Source organism: Meles meles, chromosome 2 (genome assembly GCF_922984935.1).
Source record: "Meles meles chromosome 2, mMelMel3.1 paternal haplotype, whole genome shotgun sequence".
Lineage (NCBI taxonomy): Eukaryota > Metazoa > Chordata > Mammalia > Carnivora > Mustelidae > Meles > Meles meles.
The window spans coordinates 63,333,137-63,352,648 of record NC_060067.1 but is presented as its reverse complement, the minus strand read 5'-3'; the positions used below and the strand labels follow the sequence as shown (position 1 = coordinate 63,352,648).

At 49.4% G+C, this 19,512-nt stretch overlaps 1 protein-coding gene across 1 annotated transcript in view; it reads right to left on the bottom strand.

Moving 5' to 3' along the window:
* The window catches only part of SLC2A9 (solute carrier family 2 member 9), a 237,817-nt gene extending 225,642 nt beyond the window's left edge, over nt 1–12,175 (bottom strand). Inside the window, exon 1 of the mRNA XM_045997129.1 lies at nt 12,022–12,175. The gene's annotated coding sequence lies outside the window, so the exon portion shown is untranslated. The remainder of the gene's footprint in view (nt 1–12,021) is intronic.
* Nucleotides 12,176–19,512: the final 7,337 nt, after the last annotated feature.

Genomic DNA, 19,512 nt, shown 5'->3' with positions numbered 1-19,512 from the left:
AGCACCCTGAGTTCTACACTTTGAGAAACTCTAGTCTGAGATGGAAAGGCGCTTCTGGTCTCTGGGGTCCACATCCAAAAAAAGAATTCCTCTGACTGAGACTCTGAGATGTACCACACTTCCCTGGGTCACAGCACGTGAATGACCTCATGATCCTACAGCATGGTCCCCCACTGTGGGACATCGTTATCATCCCTAGTTTACAGATTTGGAAACTGAGGCTTAGAGGATCAATGCTGGCTCTTCTGTTCCTGGGAAGTTCGTTCAGAGAGTCTGACGCCCGCTTCCAGGTCCTGAACAAGACATTTTCTCCACCATTCCAGGGGCCAAGGGGCGAGCAGCCCTGCCTTCTTGCGGGGCCGGACTGAGGGCCGATGGGACTCTAGACATGTACTGGTTTGTGCCAACAGCCAAGGAAGAGGCTTGCCAAAGGATGGGCATCGTGGGTCAAGGGCGTGTGGTTGAGCACCACCCTCCATAAACAGGCCAGTTTCACCACACTCACCCCTGCAGCGGTTTCAGGCCTCCCTCTGGTTTCTTCTAAGATTAGAAAAAAGGAATAAATCTCATCTCTTTGAGAAGTCAAGACTTCGCCTGCATTATAAAGATCAGATTTAACATTATTCAGTCGTTTGTGTAGCTAATTGGCTGGCTTACGACCGTTAGGTCCTGGCAAATCCTAATTGCACAAAAGCACTTTGGAAACAGGCTGCTTTGCTTGCTGATCCTAAGTAATTAGTTTCAGATTTCCTGACCTGCTAAAGACCAGTGAGACGTGCTGTGTATTTTCCAAAGCAAGGAAGGAAACCTCTCTGCTCCCAGGTGGCCCACGATGGCTCTGTGTTTGGAGGCTTACGTTCTGGGGGTTCCAAAGCACCTCCTTATGGGCAAAAGAAGATGCTGACAGGAATCCCCCAAACATAGTTTGTTTCCAAAGGAAGCAGTGGATGCTTCTGGTTATGCAATCCTAAAATATCAGCCCTCGCAATGAAGGGATCAGGGGAGTCATGCCACAGAACTTCATTTTGGAGATGAAGAAACAAATGAGTCAGAGTGACATGGCTAGTTAGCAGAACCGGAGGGGGAAGATGCCACACAGCCTGAGGCTGACTTCATTCTGGATTCCCAGCGCCACGGACACTGAGATGAATAAGGTTTTGCTCCTGTCCTCTAGGAATGCACCATGGGTGGGGGTGGGGGACGGTCACAGACATAGAATGTTCCGACACACTTTAACAGAGGCAAAACGGGGTTCTGAGAGGAGGCATGCAGCTGGGCTGTTTGGGGTTCACCCACTCATCCATTCCTTTATTCACGCATTCGTTCATTCAACAGTGTGCACCGAATACCTGCTCCGTGTCAGGCCCACTCTGTTCTGGGAATTACGGCCCCAGAATTGAACAAGATAGAAAGAGCCCAATTTCCTGGCCCTCACACATAATGGGGAATCAGACATGAAACAACTGCATAGTCATGTAGATGTTTAGGCGCAGTTACGGAAAATTCTAGAAAATGGCGTAAGGTGATATGAGAGGCAACACCAGAAAATTCTGACCTCAGTTTAGGAGTGACCATTAGTCAGACATGTGTGGAGGTGGGATGGGGTGGCGTACCAGTCCAGGGAGAAGGGGCAGTAGGCGGGAAGGCCCGGGCTGGAAGGAACTTGTGTGTGAGGGTTTGAGGGACCACAGTGCTGGGCCTGGCCTGCCTTGTAGATGAGGTTAAGGATGCGGGGTTGAATCCTAAGAGGGATGGGAAGGATTGAAGGTCTCTAAACCTGGGCAGGGGGTTGAGCGGGATGACAAGGTCGGCGTCTCAGGCAGCCATGTGGCTGGGGTGTTAGCCCTGGGGGGACGTGGGAGGACGCGGGAGGACATAGTCTTGCCCGCATGAGAGATGATGGAGGTTTAGACGAGGGTGAGGCTGGCAAGAGTGACTCACTCACATGGTGGTTCCGAGGATCGCAGGGGACAGCGAGTGCCACTGGCACACGGGGAACAGGGGAGCTGGCTTAGCTGCCGTCACCATGTGGCCCGTGTCCTCAGATTGGGCTGGGGAGGCACCAGGATGGTTCTTCAGACTCTCCGGGAAGGGTCTTGTGGGAATGAGAGCAGCACAGAGACTGGCTGCAGACACACTGGGCAGGGTTCCAATTCTGAGGGCTTAGCCCTGTGACCCTGGACAGGCCACGGAAGCACTCTGAGCTACGATTCCCTTTTTTTGGAAAGGGAAATTCTAACCTCTCTAAGCAGGACAAGCGTGGCCATGAAGTAAGCCTCAGAATGAGGCATGGTGGAGCATTTGAGGAAACCTTACCCCCCACCCCTCCGACACACACACACCATTTTTGGTAACACATTCTCTCCATCCTCTTCGAGTGCCCATGAGTCTCTGAATGTCTGACTCAAGTTCCTCCTTTCGTCCTGTGCTCCATGAAAATTGAGACGCTGCTTGTCGTTCTTGGCTTATCATAACTGCCTCGAGTGTCTTGTGTTACATGATGTTACTGGAAAGCCCTAAGGTTGTTTGTCTGGCAACAGATGAGACGCGTAAGTCAGGTGTGTGGCTGTGAGACCTCACGCTGTCCCCCAGTCCTGGTGTGCCACCCCCACACGGCTTTGCCGGAGACCCTTGTCCATCTAGCCATGGACTGCCTCCCTGTGTCTCGGACTGAGGCTGAGTGGGTCCGGAACTCCCTCCTCCATCCTCTCCCTCATCTCTGGGTCACAATCATCTCTCTAAACTCAACCTAAGTCTTGCTTTTTTTTTCCCCCAAGAAACCCACAACATCAACCCCAAAATCTTCCGGTTATCGTATTGCCTGTTTTAAAAATGGAGAAACTAAGCTTCAAACCTTTGGTATGAAAAGACTAAATTCTTCAGCAGAATATGCGAGTCTTCCTCCCCTTGGCCTCGCCCATTCCTGCCCAGCCTGCAGGAACCAAGAAGTAGCAAAGGCAGGTTTTGAACTGTCCCTCCCCCCTCCTCCCACCATGGCCTACGTCATGAATAAATCCTACCACTCTCCCCACTGGCCTAGTTACAAGCTTTCATGGGACCCAGGCAGCCAAGTTGCTAACTGTGGTGCCACCTGTTAGCCCTCCCTCAGTTCTGCGATGTGTGTGCATCTGTCCCGTTCCTCTGCCTGCTCTGCTGGTCACATAGATGAATGACTCCTTCATCCAGTCCCAGGTGTCTGCACCTGGGATTGCCAGCACAGAGTCCCTCCTGAGTCCAAGGACTCAGGGATGGATTTGAAATGGCAGTCTTCTCCTTTACTGATTGGCATTTTTAATTACAATGGAGGTGGTGATGAGAGCAGAAAAGGGGAAAATATGAAAATAGGATAGATTTCTTCTAGAGCAAGTTTCTGGACCAGCCAGTCCCACAGCCTGGCTCAGTAGGGGCTGGTACCTCCAAAAGGTTAGCATTCCTAAAATATGTTCACTGAGAAGCTCTGCATGGCCATATCCTTTCTCCAGCTCTAATGGACCGAGTCTTTGTTGGCTTTCAATGGAAAGGATTGGACTGTGAGCTCTGGCTAACATTCACCAGTAGTTCATCTCAGTAGACCATCTGAGCGTCCAGAACGTGTTATTCTAAGGATCCACATGTCCCTCCCAGCCGACCATGGTCGGGGCAAGGGATGTACTATTATTATCCAATATGGAACATAACAGTTACAAGCACAGAGGTGAGAGCTAGCTGCTTCTTGGCTACTCACACCTTTGGCCAAGGGAAATTCCCTTGGACCAGCTTGGTTTGCTCAGGCTGCCCTAACAATGACACCGTAAATGTGTGGCACAAACCACAGGAATTTGTTTTCTCACAGCCCAGGAGGCTGTAAGTCTGAGATCAAGTTTCCAGCAGGGTTGGGTTCTGGGGACAGCTCTCCTCCTGGCTCGCAGATGGCTGCCTCCTTGGGGTGTCATCACCTGGCGGAGAGGGAGAAAGGGCAACTTCTCTGATGTCTCTTCTTACAGGACACTCATCCTATCAGAGCGGAGCCCACCCTTATGGCCTCTGGAAACTTAATCACAGCTATAAAGGCCATTATCTCCAGGTAGAGTCACAGTGGGGGTCAGGACTTCAACAGAGGAACTGGGGGTTTGGGGAGGGCGCACAAATCCAGTCCACAACACCGGCTGACCAAGCAAGAGCATAATCGGAGCTGATTGTGCATACATCAGCTTGGCATGGGTGCAAGCCCAAATGATCCACTGTTGACCTGCAACCACTCAGAGGTGGCCTGAGAGATGACGGCTGGGGAATGGCTCCCATGGCAGATCTTCGGGCGGTGCATCTGGTCATCCACTTCGCGGCCCGAGGTTGGGGTGCACAGTGTAACACACGAGGCTCTCTGGAAGCTGGCCCTCATGCGTAACTCTCCAGCCTCACATCTCCTGGCTTTCCACCCATGCTGCACACACCATTTCCTCCTTCCCTGGATAGTATGAGTCCTTCCCCAGGCTGTGCCTCGGCCCAGATCCCTCCTCCACATGCTCATCCTGCAGGACTCAGTTCAAATGTCCTTTCTTCCAGTGAGCCCTCCTCCCCCAAATCAGTAGGTGTTCCTCTGCTTGCCTGGTTCTCTATTTAACGTAAATCTTGGTTGTGTGATGCATGCTACAGTTCATTATAAACTCTATTCCTGACCAGATCACATGCACCTTGAAGGCCAGGGCATCTGTAGGCTGACCGCTTGAAATTTGTCTTTCTGATTCAGAACACTTTCCAAAGTTCAAACTTTCTCCCCCATCCTGGGTCCCCTGTTGCCCTAATATCCCAGTACGGAGCTCTCCTAGCTTCCTTCGGTAGCTAGAAACCTTGGCAGCTTCCTGGTTCCTTCTGCTTCCTTTTCAGCCTCATCGTGCATCCATAATGCTCACCAGCTCTAGATCCAAACTACCTCTCAGCATCTCCTCATCTGTCGCCTGGCTGCCACCTGCTCTCAGCACCTCTCCTGCAGGGTCAGTGCCAGCTTCCCATTGTACTGCAAGGATGCTCTGCACTGTCCCCACACCCTGCCTTTCTTCCCCATCCAGCTGCTGGTTTGCATCCTTCCTGGGGCTTGTCATCCTTAAGATCATTCTATCGCCTGGTATTTGCTGTCTCCCCCAAACAGGGACTCTGTGTCTGTCCCTGTCATGGCTGTGTCCCCCAACAACAGTCAGCACAATGTCTGACTCATAGAAAGTGCCCCACAAAATCTCAGTGTCCTAGTGCTAAAGGCACAATGAAAGGCTGGCTGAGCTATTATGGGAACGCGCTCTAGAGCGGCACGCAGATGAGGACAGGACCAGCCCACAACACGAGAACCAAGCACCAATACTCATGTTTCCAAGCACCAATCCATGAAGTCAGACATAGTGCTAATATGTGCAGCGCCAGGGGCAGAGAAAGGAGAGGCAATCCATGCAGTGAGGAGCCTGCACGGAGGTGATCTTCCTTCAAGGGTCTGTTCCAGCTTGCCGTCTGGAAATCACTGACAGGTGCACGGCCGTCCTGGAGCAGTACTGAGAGCAGAGCCAAGGTGCTCAGCCAGGACATTTTAGACTGATTCCTTCTATGCAGATTGTCCACTTAGGGGGCCAAGGAGGACACGGGGAGCTCACCCCATCAGCCCATCCAGCGAGCATCTGACAACTTCCCCCAGCCCAGTGCTTCCCTCCCCTGATGCTTCATGATCACTCCTTCTCCTCTCCCTGTTTTGCCCTATTTAAATGCTCACATACAAAAACGGAAGCCTGGCTACTTCCTGGGGAAAGGCTGCAAGGGCTTCTGAGAACCAGGGCTCCACGTGTGCCGTTGGTCATGACACTGGTCTTTCTGTCTGTCGGAGGCATGCGTCTGCTGAAAAACACTCTGTTCCTCTGCTGGGTTTTGGTGGTGGAGCAAGATGGGAACATAGGGAGACAAAGAAAATCTTAGAGTCTTTCCCTCTTTTGTCTGGTGCTGTTTTCTCCTAATTCTGATTTTTAACATTTCATGAAAAAACCCATCTTGATCTTCTAAGAGTCAAGTTAAAAAAAAAAAAAAAAGAATACGTTTTTATTATAAGAACCAACTGCGGGGCCCCTGGGTGGCTCACTCAGTGAGGCGTCTGCCTTCTGCTCAGGTCATGATCCCAGGATCCTGGGATCCAGCCCAGCGGGAGCCTGCTTCTCCCTCTCCTCCCACCCCTGGCTTGTGCTCTCTCTCTCACTCTTCCTCTCCAAATAAATAAATAAAATCCAAAAAGAGAGAGAGAGAACTAACTGCATAGACCAAAAGCCGGGTTGGCGGGGCGGGGGGAGTGTTGCCAAGGGACGTCACCAGTTCTCCTTCCTGCTTTTGTAAAGAAGAGATCAGGAAACCCAAGCCGGCAAAGGGGCCCCTTGTCTGAAGTCACGAGGGCAGACTTGTTCCAGGGCCTGCTGAGCTCAGCCCGCGCGCTTCTGGCTTTCCCAGTGACGGCCACGTGCCGCCGGCCTACATGCCTCAGCTCACGTCCCCGAGTCCCTGAGCGCCCAGGAAGGGCGCCAGCAAGAGCAAGGAAAGCCTGAGGAAGGTGTCAAAGTCACACATAGGCCGAGATGAGGAGAGAGACTAAGTCAGATCTGCCGGGGTGCCAACGCCTGGGGGCTGGCCCTCCCCCATGTCTTTTCCTTCCCCATTCAAGCATCTGGAGCCAACGCTGGCTGGATTTTCCCAGCCCACATCGGGTCAGCTGAACCCACCCTGTCTCCTTGCCAGGGCAGTGTCTCAACCCTGCCTCCTTCACTTCCCTCTTAAATGCACTCACCACCCTTCCTCCCACGCCCGCTCCTTGGGATCCTCTGGCCACCCTCACGGGGTCCACGTGCCAAACACAGCATCCCACACTCCTTCTGGGGCACTGATCCCTCTAGGGAACACATGTGCGATCCCCCAACAATGACACATGGCTGACAATCCTTTGTTAATTGTCTTGCAGACGTTACACCTTATAACAACCGAAGGAGGAACACCTTCTCTATCCACAACCATGGCCAAGAAAACCAAGGCTCAGGGTGGTTCTGTGATCTGTCCAAAGCAAATTAGCCTGGAGCAGAGCAGAAGCTAATGTAGGCTGGCGGTTCTGCCTCACAGCACAGCCTCCCAGGCTAAGTCCTGCTTCCTGCAAGTGTGGAGCCCAGACTCAGACAGCCTGGGCTCCTGGTCCAGCGGTGTGACCTTGGGCAAGTTACTTAACCTCTCGGGTTTCTGCTCCTTCATCTATAAAGCGAGATGATAAACACCCCACCTGCTTCATGGGGTTGCTGTGAGGATTAACTGACACAGACAGAAAATCCTTAGAATGGCGCTTGGCAACTGGGCTCAGCATATGCTTGTTGTTAGTTTTGTTTTAGGAATTTTTATGATGCAAATGTCATTAGGAGCCCAGGTAAGAATCTCAACTGAAGTCAGAATTCTAGGAGGTCAGAATGACTCCTCTACCGTCACTCCTTCCAGACTTCTTTTTTCTATAATCCTATCTGTTCTCCTGCTTTTATCTGGAACAAAGGAAGGAATACAAGATGGCAGGAGCCGTGAGAATGACAGGAAAGAAGGCTTTTCGCTAATTCTGCCTCTTCTTTCCTGTCATGAGAGGGTGAACAGGCAGACAGACACACTGACGTAGGAACCGGTACGTGAGTCTCAGCCTTGCCATTTATGGGTAGGACGACCTCGGTCCAGATACTCTGCTTCCCTGAGCTTCAGTTTGTTCATCTGTAAAATGGAAGAAATGGTACCAGCTTCACTGAACGAATGGGAAATCGTTACCCTGGGATGGAGACCCAGATGGCTTTCAGCTCAAGGTCAGTACAGCAGCGGGGACAGATTACTGGGCTCTAGATAGTAATGAGTTTATTTAACTTGAGAAAGTTTGCCCCAGCCACATCCCCACCAACACCGAGCATCGCCTGCTGAGTCATCATGGTCCCAAACTGTAGAGCTGCAGGTCCCTCGCACACAGGGACCTGCCCTCACCAGTGAGTCACCCAGTCTCCCAGTGTGACCAGTCCAAACAGGTGCCCTGGTTTCATCTTTAAGCCTCTGGGAATTTGCTTTGGTGGAAACTCTCCTTAAAGGATCAGTCAGACTTCCTATTTCTATGTCTATGATTTGCCTGTTAATATCCTTGTCTATTCCCCCGTTCCCACTGCTGTTTTTCTTGGAAATTTCCAGAAGTTCCTTGTGCATCGTGGGGATACAGTTGATTCTCTGAGAATGCAGGTTTGATCTGTGTGGGTCCCCGTTGACAATACTGCAAACATAGCTTCTTTTCCTTGGGAATTTCTTAGTAACATTTCTCCAGCTTACTCTATTAAAAGAGCACAGTATATAATTCATATAACATACAAACCATGGACCAATCAACTACTCCTGCTATCTGTAAGGCTTCCAGTCAACAGTGGGCTATTTGTAGTTAACTCTGGGGGGAGTCAAAGGTTATGCGTGGATATTCCACTGTGCAGAAGAGTCAGTGCCCTGACGGGCCCATGGTTCAAGGGTTGACTATAGTCACACATCAGTTTCAGCGATGACAAATACTTTGCTCCCATCCGTCATCCACGGATCGGTGCCTGGTGTCCTCGCATGAGACAGACATCCTGTTTTGATGTGATCTTCTTCATCAGATCACAGAGGTTCCAGCTTGTTGGGATGCCTCTCCAAGAAGGGACCCCTGCAATGGAACAGAACATTCCAGATGGGATCCGAGCCATGTTGTGAGACTCAGTGGGACTGGATCTGAAATCAAAATGTGGAATGCCTTGCCATCGGTCCACGTTTCACGCCAACTTGCTAGTTCCTGTCTGCAATTTCAGACTGTTGAGGCTGTTTACTTTTGACGCTGAAACTGCACAACATTGCACCATCACAAAACCTTCATGACCTTACACACTGTGTTCCAGGCGACATCCCTGGTGGGTCGTGATGAAGGAGAGGCACGTTCCAATCTGCGTCCTGTAGACAGTACAGTGTGTGATGACTTCCCCATACTTAGGTGTGCACTTGGCCTCTCCCCGTTTCTGAGCCTCCTCTCTATCCAAGGGGGCAATGATGGCGGCACCTGTGTCATCAGGCTCCAGTGAGTGGCAAGTGTGTTATTACCTGGAAAGCTATGCCTGGGGCACAGGAAAGGCACGAGCTGCCATGATCGTTAGCATTATGGTAGCGCTTTTTCTGCAGTTGAAGGAGTAGTGAATGGAGTTGCAAAGACTTGAAGTCACTTGTCCCAATCGCACTCCCCGTGACAGCAGAGTCGAGGCTGCGAGCTCCTCGGACCTCATGGCTGATGCCCCTTCCATCCCGAGAGGCGTAGGCGAGCTGCAGTCTGCCTGTTTACCTGGCCTTCCCTGGGCTTTGTGTTGGCATCTAAGGGCATAGAAGATCTCTGTTCCCTGTGATAGGCACTCACCCATCGGAAGGGAGTGTCGTGTACACCTGACCCAAAGGACCTCTTTTCCGAGCTCACTAGCCCCTTCCCTTAAACACGGGTTTGAGCCAGGAAGCTAACCCTCCTTGTTCCCTCACTGCTCCTCTCGCCCTACATAACCTCTCCTGTGGGCTCCAGTGGTATGACTGACCCCACTGCTGCCTGTTCTGCTCACTCCATGCTGGGTCAGCCATCCCCACCTTCTCCTGCATCTCTGCAGGGTCTCCGTCCTGCTCTCCCTGCCTCCCTCTGTCTTCCCTGCAATCCACTGACTCTCAGCAGTAAGACTGAGCATTGTATCTATTATTATTTTAAAGATTTATTTATGTATATGAGAGAGAGAGTTCTTATGCATGGGGGGGAGGGGCAGAGGGAGAGGGAGAGAGAAGCTCAAGCAGACTCTGGGCTGCACATGGAGCCAGTCTCGGGGCTTGATCCCAGGACCCTGAGATCACGACCTGCACAGAAATCAAAAGCAGATGCTTAATCGATTGAGTCACCCAAGTGGCCCTATTTATCATTATTTTTAAAATATGTTTATTGAGCCCTTTATGTTATTTCTGCTGATACCTTTCTGCTTTAGTAAGATGCCTGGATATAGGGTTTTGAGACCACCTGTGTGTTTTCAAGCAGGCTCTATGCCCAGTGTGGTGCTTGAACTCATGACGCGGAGATCGAGAGTCACACCCTCTACTGACTGAGCCAGACAGGAGCCCCAAGACTGAACATTTTGAATGTCAGCCAGAGCATGCTATTACCCTTCCTAAAACCCTTCTGTGGTTTCCCATTTTCCTTAGATTCCAACCCAAGCCATTTGGCCAACGATGACCCAGTGATCTGACCCCTGCACTTGTCATCAGCCTCATCTCCCTCCTCTCTTCCCCTTGTCACCTTACTCCAGCAACACAGCTGGCTTCTCCCGATCCCCTAAACATGCCTCCGGGCCATGGTGCTTGCTTCTCCCTCTGCCTGGAGCTCAGCCTCAGAATGGCTTTCCTCCTCCATAGTCTGTGCTCTGCTCAGATGTTACCTCTTCAGAGGCTTCCGGACACTGTGAGGCTGAAAACTGTCACACTGTGCACCATAGCTTTCCATCCCTGGATCACACTGTGCATTCTCTATCATTTATTAAAACTTGGGACATATGACTCCTTCTCTGTATCTGTCTTCTCTCTGGAGGCACACCCCCTAAGAGAGAGGAGACCACCTCTGATTTGCCTTAGGCATGCTTTGCACAGCCCCGGACCTGGTGGTGCGCAGCACAATTCTCTCCCCATCCCTGATTCCTCTCGTGAATCCCGGGAACCTGTGGCTGTGTTAGGCTGCATGGCCCCCGGGGGAATTAAGGTCACAGACAGAATTAGAGTTGCTAATAAACTGGCCCTAATATAGGAAGATTATCTAGGATTATCCAGGCGAGCCCAATATAATCCCAAAGGTCCTTTAAAGTGGAAGAGAGAAACAGAAGAGAAAGAGTCAGAGAGACTCCATGGGATGCGGGAAGGACTCCGCCCCTCCCCCCGCCCCATCCCCCATCCCTCCACCAAGAAGATGGAGGAGGGGCCCTGACCTGCAAGGGAATGAATGCTCTCCTTGAGAGCCCCCAGAAAGGACCATGACCCTGCTAACATCTTGATTTTAGCCTGAAGGCACTGGAAGTCAGACTTCTGACTTCCAGAACTGTAAGAGAGTAAATGCGTTGCGGTTTAAGCCACTGAGTTGGTGGGAATTCGTTACGTTAGAGCAGCTACGGGAAATGCAGCACTCCAATTTGCTGGTTGCATCATGAGTAAGTGAGTCCATAGGGTCTTATGTCCCTCTACCAACTGGTCCCTGTCATTCCCCTGGCCGTCCTAGGGTGTGGTGTCCGGGGCCGACCCAGCCCCTCCGCTGAGCCTCAGGCAGCAGGACAGCCCATCTCTCCTTCCAACTCCTCCCTTCCAGCTCCTCCTCTCATCAGCGAAGGCTCCAAGTCTGAGTCCAGTTGGGTTAAAGGCAGCACCCAGCACTTGTCGCGTACAGAGCTCCCCGTGAATTGAAAGGCTTCCCTGGGTATTCACGTGCCCCTCCAACCTGTGTGTCGGACTGGCTTCTGTGCCCTTGGTCACATGTGTGCTGCTTGCCACCCATGTTAATGCAGCGCTGCATTTCTGGTTTTCTGTGTTTTGCACGTCCTCCTGGAAACATCCCCTGGGGTGTGACCTTTCTCAGCCCTGTCCCTCTGTCATCCCATTGGCTTCAAGTGACCACCTTAGGTGTTTTGCTATCCCTGTTTTACAAACGAAGGAGCTGCAGCGTAGCTTGCTTATCACTAATTCGCCTTTTGCACTTCTTTGGGAACGTTCTACTAAACCTTGCTGAGCGTGGGTGTCTGTTTGTGTTGGAATATCCCTACACGGCTGTCACCCCCCAGAGGCAGCCCCATTGCTGCTGAGAAGTGAGGATGTGAAGCTGTGTGCAGAGACAGAGAGAGAGAGAGAGAAAGTCAGAACTCTGGCTGCTAGTTCTGCCCACTGGGCCCCCCAATACTTAAAACAACAGCACAAACCACAGCCACAAAACACAAGACAGCCACTCACCGCCTCTGGTCTCGTGCTCAGCCTTTGGTGTCTCTGGGAGAGCTTCTGAGCTCATGGCCGCTTCGGAGCCCAATTCGAGCCACGTCGCGCCTGTGAGGTTCCCACTGGCCGGACTCCCAGTCCTCCCTCCACATAGGGCTGGTCTCTCAAGAGCTTCCCTGAAGCTACTTGGCCTTTTCCGTGATATTTGCCCCGCCTGTTTGTCCAGTCCGCCTGTCAGATTCCAGGGGCCTCTTTCGAGCTCCTTCCTGATGTGACTACAATCCCCCTCCTTTCACCGGGTAAGAAGTTAATTTCCTTAACGACTATTTCCCCATCCTAACCAGGATTTCGCAACCTGGCATTCTCGCCTTTTAATGATAATTCTGTGTGTTTCAAGATGTTTTGTGGCATCCCTGGCCCCTCTGCCCACTTGATGCCAATAGCACCCTTGAACCCTCAGCCCCCAGCTCCCACCCCCACCACCCCTGTGACAACAACAAAAATGTCTCTGCGCATTGCCGAATGTCTCCTAAGGGGCAAAATCACCCCAGGGATAATTCTGCCTTCGTGCCTCTGTTTCCTCTGGACTGAGTGATCTGTATTATTCTCCCCTAGACGGAAAATCCATGCCTCTGTATCATCCATTCTCTAATTGTGGTTTCCAAAGAAAAACAAAGTAGGGTGCTTTAGTTATGATTGTGCTGAACAAGAGGTTAGCTTCCATTATGGTAGTGATTAGTCAGCGTTCTCCAGAAAAACAGAACCAATAGGATGTGTGTGTGTGTGTATGATAGATAGATATATATCTATTATATATATGATACATATATATGTATGATATGTATGTATGATACATATATATATGTGAATTCATACATATATATGAATTTGTGGAGACACAAGTCCAAAATCTGTAGGACAAAACAGCAGGCTGCAGACCAAGAGAAGAGTTGTAGGTCAAATCCAAAGGCTGTCTGTTGCAGAGTTCCTTCTTGCTCAGAGGAAGTCAGTCTTTTTCCTCTGAAAGCTTTCAACTGATTACATGAGGCCCACCAGCAGTATGGAGAGCAATCTGCTTTACTCAAAGTCTACTGACTTAAATGTTTATCTCATCCAGAAAACAACTTCATGGAAACATCCAAGACAATGTTTGATCACAAATCTGGCACTGTGACCCAGCTAAGTTGGTGCATAAAACAATCATCACAGGTGGCAAGGATGAACTAATTTATGGTAAAGAAAGGGAGGATGCCTTAAGCTCATCTTGAACTCATCTGGAAAATGGGGCCAGACTTCCAGACGTCCATGATCACTGTCTGGAATGTCATTGTTGCAGGGGTCATACTGGGGCCATCAGTGGTTCTCAAACCCTGGCCATTATAATCACCTAGGGAGCCTTGAAAGGATAGCAATGTCAGAGTCACCCTTGAAGAGCCAGACCCATTTAGTCTGTGGTGGGGCTCAGGCATGGATGCATTGCCAGCAATCCTCAAATGTTCCTAATATTTGGCCAAGGTTGAGAGCCCCTGGGCAGAATGAATGTCTGATGTTCTCCTCAGGATGGACCAACCGAGATAAGCACAAGCTTTGCAGCAAGCTGGGCTGGGCTTGAGTCCCACTTCCCTCCAAGTGAGTTATATGATGTTGGAACAACCATTATACCTCCCTGAGGCTGTTGGTCAATTAAGAAGATGCTTGGAAAGTCCCTAGCACAGTCCCTGGGAGGAAGGAAATGCAACATACATCACACATCAGTTTATGCCTGTTCCCACCACTCAGCGTGGTATTAATAACCTGGGTGTCTCTTCTCTGTCATTTTTCTTTAAGTTCCTCTTAAAATATAGTAACAACTGGGGCACCTGAGTGGCTCAGTGGGTTAAAGCCTCTGCCTTCAGCTCGGGTCATGATCCCAGAGTCCTGGGTTTGAGCCCCGCATCGGGCTCCCTGCTTAGTGGGGAGCCTGCTTCCCCCCCCTCTCTCTGCCTGCCTCTCTGCCTGCTTGTGATCTCTGTCTGTCAAATAAATAAATAAAATCTTAAAAAATATATATAGTAACAACTATGCTTAATCTAACATGTGCTGAGTTTTGAGACAGACACTGTTAAAAGTAAGTATTATCATATCCTCACAATTACCAAATAAGGAAGAGTCTGTGATGGACCCAGGCTACAAGAGAGGAAGCTGAGGCACAGAGGGGTTAAGTGGTTTGCCCAAGAACGTTGCTGACAGTCTTGGATTTATCTGACTCCGAAGGTAAATGTTTTTTAAGAACTTTGCTTCTAGGAGACATAAATCAGGATTATAGCCACTGAAAAAGATGAGGCAAAACATACTTGAGTTCCCAGACGTCCCCATGATGTGCCTAGAGAACCTACGAAAACAGAAATTAAAACTAGTATGGGAGCAGAGTCGTTAGTTACTTAACAAAGACTTTTGTTAAAAAAAAAAAAAAGACAAAGTCATTTAACAAAAATCTTGGTGCATATCCAAAATTCAGTCATGTTCCTGGTGAATAGGAACAGGAAGCAGAAGTCATACTTAAAAACAAAGATCCTATTCATAATAGCAACAAAAAATATGAAATATCTAGGGATAAATTTAGCAAGAGAGCTGAGGTAGGTTAATGAACACAACCAACAAACTTTTTTGAGGGATATTAGAGAAGATTCAATCTTTGGAGAGATGGTCTGTGCACATGGTAGACATTGCAAAAATGCTGATTCTTTTCAAATTAGTTCTAGGTTAAAACAATTTTCTTTTTCAAGTAAAATTTAGGCACCGAAATAATTCTGAAACAATTCAAAAGTTTCCAAGTACCACACAGAGTGCCTTCTGCATTCGCAGCAACTTCTAGTATCTCTAATGAAAAGAGTCAGCTCTCATGAGCCCTTGAGTCACTTCTAGACTTCATGTCAGATATGGTCACTTATGGCCATGAGACTCTTTTTGCTTGGCTACTGCTGGACACACTCAAATCCAACCTAATTTATCAAAAGAAAAATGCTTTACAGTTGGAAAAATCTAAAATTGTGGAATATAGCGCAAGTTTAGAAATATTACACACACACACAGAGTTTAACAAATAATTAAATAAATACTCATGTAATCAGCTAGGGTGGACAGACTCTTAAGATGACCCCATGATCTGGCTTTTTTTGTTTTTTTTTAAGATTTTATTTATTTATTTGACAGAAAGACACAGCAAGAGAGGGAACACAAGAACGGGGAGTGGGAGAGGGAGAAACAGGCTTCTCGCCGAGTGGGGAGCCCGATGCAGGGCTCGATCTCAGGACTCCGAGATCAAGACCTGAGTCAAAGGCAAACGCTTAATGACTGAGGCACCCAGGTGCCCCATGACCTGGCTTTCATGTGGTTGTGTGATCCCTCCCCTTGAGTGTAGGTAGAACCCATGACCTGCTTCTGAGAACATAACAAAAGTGAGGGAGTATATGTGACAGCATGTATGTGATTATGTTACATAGATGGTAACATCCATCACGTGCTGTGTTGGCCACATGGGTGAGAACTAGGGCAGCCTTCGGTCCACAGCCAGCGAGACCCTGAGGCCCTCAGCCCAGCACCTTGTGGGAAACAGAGTGTTACCAATAATTGTGTGAGCTGGGGGGTAGAGCCTTCTCCAGTAGGTCCTCCGATGAGACCACAGCCCCAACCAACACCTTGCTGAAAGCCCAGGAGAGAACACAGCTAAGCTGTGCCCAGACTCCAGACCTGAAGAAACCATTTGATCATTCCTCTGCTTTTCTTTGTAGATTTACCATCTATGTAGGTATCACTAAATAGGGTATGTTTGGGGAACCCACACCCAATTCTGTAATAATAATAATGAAGACATAGCCAACGAGGTAATTTTTAACTTGACAAAGGAACTTTGAAACTGATCATGAAAAATGTGTGGAAAGATAGACAGTAATGACAAAATATCTTGAAAAAGAAAAATAATGAAATAGATCCTCTTATTAGATATTAGAAGATACATAAAGGTAAATGTCATCCAGCTGCAAGAATGGATTGCGGTACAGGAAATACACCAGCCTGTGTGCCTGCACAGACATGTTCTTTCACATGTGTTTATACCCGTCCGACCACCATTCAGATCCGGATGAAGAACAGCTCCAACATTCCAAATGCCCTTTCCCAATCCATAGCTCCTCCCCTTTCCCCAGGTAGCCATTATTCTGTCAACACGGGTTAGCTTAGTCTGTTCTCAAATTCCATATAAGAGGAGTTCTGAGGCAGGTGGTCTTGGACCACACGCTGAGAAACCCCACTTAGCTAAAAGTCCTATTATACCCTTGAATGTGTTCTTGGGGTATGAGTGGAGATGAGCTTGCTTCAGTGAGATACCAGCTAAGTGATCTGGGGAGGTTGGGGGAAGGATGAGAAATTAAACTTATACCATCTCTTAGCACCTCTTTGGAACAAATCCTTGTAACGTACTACTTTTGCCCAACAGAAAGCTGCTGAGAACTGGGGAGTTTGATGGGGGTGGGAAGGTGAGAATCCAGATCACTGTGCCCCATCAACCCCTCTCTCACCCCAACTATGAGCTAGAGTAATGTCCAATTATTGGCTGGAAAAGAGGGATCTGCTTGGGACCTTGGGTTGTCCATATAGGGAGCAATGGTCCCTTCCACTCACCTGAAGCTAACAGCAAAGCCATTTCCCTCATGCTCTTAAGGCAGGAGGATGCATGCAGGAAGCAAGAGAGGTGGCATTCTTCCTGCAATGCCCCACAGGTCCGACAGCAGAGGCCATTATAGGAAAACCATTCCTTTCAGCTGATCCTAGCCATTTTGCCACAGACCCAGCCAATTTCACTGAAGTCAGAAGGCCAGAAAACTGGGCCTCGTGCTGGCAGCCCAGCAGAGGTGAGGGAAGGAGGGCCTGCCTGTCGTGTTGGCCGCCAGGAGTCAATTATCTTTCCAGACTCGGGGGATCTCAGCGGGCTGGCTCAGCCTTGGCCCAGCCACGATCTCCAGCTGCTCTCTGCTGTCCTCAGCTGAGTACTACAGCCAGGGGCCGCAGGAAGGAGACACAACAGCAAGGGCCCAGAATGGGAGAAGGGCTTCCACTTGGGGGCAGGCAGGGGAAGGGAGAGGTGGTTGTTAAAGGAGCCAGGCTCTGCGCAGGGAAGGTGGGCTCTAATTCCCACCCACTCCCCACCACCTGACTGGGCCCCATGTCCCTCCCTGGGGCCCCACATCTCCTTTGGTAGAGTGTCCTCTTGTTCACACTCTCCCCCACTTCTCTAGAAACCCAGTGAAACAAGATGAACAGTGTCTGTCTTCCCGCAAAGCTCAGTAGATCCCCAACACAGGATGTGTTGCCTGGTACCTAATAGATGATCAATGAATATTTTGTGGAATACATGAGGAGGTTAATAATTGAGTGGACTTGGAATGAACGAATGAAGAAGTCAAATATCTCATTCATGCTCTCTTCAGAGAATCAAGCTACTAAGATCATGGAGTTATAAAGCTCTTCTTCCTAAAAAAAAAAAAAAAAAAAAAAAAATCCCTCTTTCAAAATAAAAAGGGGCGCTCTTGTCCGAACTGGCAATGACTGGGGGTATCTGGGGTCATCACAATTGAAGCAGGGGCTTGTACTAACAAACTAGTGTGTAGAGGTCAGGGACACTAGCACACCTCCTGAGGTGGACAGGAGGGTCCAGCACCACACAGACATATCCTGTGTCAACTGTGCATAGTGTCGGGGCCAAGAGAGCCGGGTGTGGCCAGGCGGTCTGTTAGGAGGCCAGTGGTGACGTTGCTTTGCTGCAAAGTGGCATCAGCAAAAGCTACTTGGGACAAACTTGCTCCGGTTGAAAGCAAGACTGAAAAACTAACCCAGATAAGAATGACTCAGATAAAATTTCACAAGTCATATCAGCAGAAGCCAAAGAATTGGTCCATCTGTGTGTGTCCGGAAGGAAATGGGTGGTGTCTCTGTAGGACACGTGTGCCAGCTAAACCCAGAAATGTGTTCGCACCTTGTAGCTAAAACAGCTTTCCTCCCGGACCAGGGATTGTGGTGTGTGGCCTTTTAGTTTGGCCAGACCTGGAGTGTTGGTTTCATTTTGACGAATGGTATTTTGTAACCCTCAGATATTATCAGATATTATCAGTGTTTTTCCCATACCCAGTGAGCTGGATGCTAGAATGGAAAGGAAAGGCGGTGGGAAGAGGGGAGGGAGGTAGGGAAGAAGGCAAGAGAAGAAGGAGGAAAAGAGGGAGGGAGGGATGGAAGAAAGAGGGGGGAAGGATGGGAGAGAAGAAAGGAAGAGTGAATTAAAGAAGGCGTAATTGTCAGAAATACGAGTTATTTGGAGCACATTGCTTCACCTGCTTTCCTACAGCATGAAGGACATCAGGGAAAGCAAAAAGTCAGAAGACAAGGCCCCTTGGTGATTCTCCTGGAACAGTCAGAAGTGTGACTTCTCCCACCCTATCTATTAAATAAACCATGTCTCAGACTTATCCTTCAGATGCGGGCGAGTCTAATTTATGACCACATTATAGGAAAGCAGCTGATGATTATAATTCGGTTGCTAGGAGGACGGTGTCAGTCTCCACCTATGAACGGCTTATGCTGCCCTCCACGTGGCCACACCGATGGTTCTAGCCAACATTCTCGCAGTCTTTTCTGGGGGAGGTAAGGGGAACACACAACACGATCTTCTGTGAAGGCTGTACTTGTTCAAGCTAACTTCTTTATGATGTAAGAATACATGTCCCAGAGTAAGTTCATCACCATAGTTCCCTGCAAGTCATCCCAAATCTGGCTTCCCTACCCCTTGCCACTTTATACCCGGAGGCTCAGCATGGACACAGTTAGCTTGTCCCTGATCCCTCAGGAGGTGAGAAGCAGATCTAGGACCAATGGCTTTTCTAATCAGGGTCTGATACGGCCGGTGGGTCCTGGAAATGCACAACTATTCATATTTCTGCTGACTTCAAGTTGAATGTGTCCAAGGCAGCCTACTTGGCTCCTTGGCTCGGCCAAGCCTCCAGGCAATCCTGTTTGCTCACTGCAGCCCCCACCCTCTGTTCCGTCCTCCAGCAGCAGCCGTGGGACCTGCCCTGGCAGCCAACTCCGTCCCTCTGTGTCCTAAGTTCCTACAAGTCAACTGGTCTCCAGTTCTATTCCCCACACCTGAAAAATGCACAGAGTGCTGCCTCACTCACCAGGCTGTGAAGATTTCCTGCTCTGGGACAGGAACGGATTAAGCGGCTTCCCTCTCTCCCGGCAGCATCTACCTGCGAGGCACTAGCCTGGTGCGCAAAACAGTTGTCATCTTTCTTTCTTTCTTTTTGTTTTTTTTAATTAGGGCTTGGAAGGTACCAGATCAGACACACAATTACAAAATGCCGCAGAATCCAAAATAAAAGACCCAGAGTAGGGTCCCTGGAGCTAGGCTGGCTTGGGCAAGAAGAAGTTTTTACATCTGCACACCTTCTTGACATGGGAGTTCTAGTGTCTCAGGACCTG